This window comes from Octopus sinensis, linkage group LG15 (genome assembly GCF_006345805.1).
Source record: "Octopus sinensis linkage group LG15, ASM634580v1, whole genome shotgun sequence".
Taxonomy (NCBI): domain Eukaryota; kingdom Metazoa; phylum Mollusca; class Cephalopoda; order Octopoda; family Octopodidae; genus Octopus; species Octopus sinensis.
Genome location: NC_043011.1, coordinates 41,555,288 through 41,558,120, shown reverse-complemented (window position 1 = coordinate 41,558,120; position 2,833 = coordinate 41,555,288). Strand labels below are relative to the sequence as shown.

The following is a 2,833-nucleotide window of genomic DNA, read 5'->3' as shown; positions in this document are numbered from 1 at the left end:
CGTGTAATATTTCTCCAGTTCGGAAGGGGATACAGTAGCCAACACATATAATATGTAGATATATATATATGTGTGTATGTGTGTACAATGTGTGTATATCCACCTGTTTTGTGTGAAAAAGTTGACACAAACTCAAGAAAACAAATAAATAAATAAATAAAAACACTATATCCTTTTTGCCTTCATCATCATTATCATCATCGTTATCAGCAGTAGTAGTAATAATTAGGATTGTTATTATTATTATTATTATTTAATTATTGTAGGTGGTTGGCGCACTGGTTAATGTACATCACTGAATAACAGTCCTTCTCTCTATCACACATATATTGGTTAATTAGTCACAATATTAAGGCAATTTTGTTAATATTCCGCCATAATTTTTAATTGACTTTCTTTGCTCTTCTTGTTCTTCTGTTCCCCCCCGATTTTTCTTTGCTCAATTTTGCGGCACCACCGTCAACTGCTGCTTCTGAAGTTGTTGTTGTTGTTGCTGTCGTCGTAGTATATAGTGATAGTAGTAGTAGTGGTGATGGTGGTGGTGGTGATCGTCGTCGTCGTCGTGGTTCTCTCCAACCCATCTCACCTGTGCCAGGTAAGACAAATCTCACCCATTCTTTTTGTCTTTCTCTTTCTTTCACTCACGCTCGCCCCTTTTCTCCTTACTCTTCCCCCGTCTCTTACTCTCTATATCTCTCTTCCTTTCACTCCATATCTCTACCACCTCCTTTTCTGTCCTATACACTTTCTAATCACCCTTCCTCTCTTGTATCTCTCTTTCCCCGCTCTCATCTCACCCTCTTTCTTTTTTCATTTACCCTTTCTCTTATACTTTACTCTTCTCTCACTCTCTCACTCTCTCACGTCACATCTTATCTTCCTAGCTTTCCCTTCCTCTTGTATTTCTCACTCTCTCCCTCTCTCTATCTCTCATTTCACCCTCTTTCTTTTTTCATTTACCCTCTCTCTTACACTTTACTCTTCTCTCACTCTCTCACGTCACATCTTATCTTCCTAGCTTTCCCTTCCTCTTGTATTTCTCACTCTCTCCCTCTCTCTATCTCTCATTTCACACTCTCTATGTCCAGCTCACCTTTCTCACTGACGTCTCTTTTCTCTCTTTCTCTCTAACACACATTTCACACCCTCTCTTTGTAACTTAACCTTTCTCTTCTACCTCTCTCTTCTTCCCCCCTCGCTTCTTCCCCCCCCCTCTCTCTCTCTCACACACATCACACCCTCTTTTTCTAGCTTTCCCTTTCTCTCTCTCCTTCATTATACTTCTGTCATAAACTTCTCTCCATTTTACCATTTCTTCAATTCCTTTACCTAATTCTCTTTCTGTTTCATTTCATTCGATATTTCTTTTCCCTCTGTTTCTCTGTATCTCTCTCTTTTCTCTCTCTCTCTCTACTTTGTTTTTACCTTTCTATATTTTCCTTTTTACCTATCATTTATTTTCTATTTCTTTCACTTCTTTTCTTCCTCCCTTTCTCTCTCTCTCTCTCTCTCTCTCTCTCTCTCTTACCCTCTTTACCTCTATTTCTCATTCATTACTTTCTAATATTTTCTTTTTTCAGCCTTTTTCTTCTCCTCTCCCTCGCACTCTAGTTTTCATCTTAACTCTCACCTCCTCCTCCATCTTTCTCTCTTTCTTCCTCATTATCTCCCTCTCGCTATCTTTCTATGCTCATCATTCTTTCTCTTCCTCTCTACCTTTCTCTCATCTCTACATCTCATATTTTTACTCTCTTCTCTCTCTCTCTCTCTTTTCTCCTCTCTCTATTTCCCCTTGTATTTCTCTCACCCTCACTCTTCTCCTCATACATTTCACACTCTGATGCATTTCACAAAACGAAACGAACCGCGTCCACACCGAAACGAAAAGATCATATAAATTTACTGAATGAACCAAGATGTACACAGCAGCAACAACAACAACAACAACAATAACCATACGATGCACTCAGCTGATAATGCTGCTCTGCAAAACACCACCTCAGTGGCTGCAACGATTGCTCTTACAATAACAACAACAACTGAAACGAACCAACTCGGGACCCGCTATGCGGTCACTGGACCGGCTAAAAATAGAAGTCAAATCTCTCTCATGTCTCATTCTACCGCCTCGGGAGAAGAAAAATCATATTGGATAATGTAGCTTGATGTAGTCCTTTAAAAGATGGGATGGTCATAACTGGAATGCTTTGGTCATAGGGTTGTTTGACATGGGGCTAAATCACAAGATCACCGGATCTCTTGGGGGGTGGGTATGTTGGCTACCTTACTACCTCACTGTTTGTGTTTAGGTCATATTTAGGTGTGTGTGTGTGTGTGTGTGTGTGTGTGTGTGTGTGTACTACGGACATATGATTTGAATGCTACAGGGGGACCTAGGGGTGTCAATTCACTGCGCCTGAGAATCCACCAGAAAATGTGATGACGGTTGCTTCTCATAAGAGTATATAGAGGAGGTGCCTGAGAACTACCCACCAAAATCCTTACAGAAATACTGGGTAGAGAAAATGGACATATATATATGTGGTGGGGGTATGTATGTATGTATGTATGGTATACTTTTGGTGTATGACTACAATTTGAAAGTGGAAATATTAACAAATTTCGGTAATGTCCACGAGGATGTGTCAAAGAGGCATCTATTCTAACATATTTTTTTACTTTTTCATTCTTATTTTTATTTTTTTTTTTCAAAAAATTTCTTCAGAGTCCTGTGTATTAAAAACCAGGGATTGCGATTTTGCAAAAAAAAAAAAGAAAGAAAAATATATATTATATATATATATATATATATATATATATATATAATATATAA

At 38.4% G+C, this 2,833-nt stretch overlaps 1 protein-coding gene across 2 annotated transcripts in view; it reads right to left on the bottom strand.

The window, feature by feature from the left end:
• The window catches only part of LOC115219718 (guanine nucleotide exchange factor DBS), a 387,397-nt gene extending 386,542 nt beyond the window's left edge, over nucleotides 1–855 (bottom strand). The window contains exon 1 of one of the 2 annotated variants that reach the window (XM_036509664.1): nucleotides 1–855. This exon is cut by the window's left edge and continues 6 nt beyond it. The gene's annotated coding sequence lies outside the window, so the exon portion shown is untranslated. The other variant, XM_036509666.1, reaches the window with a different exon arrangement.
• Nucleotides 856–2,833: the final 1,978 nt, after the last annotated feature.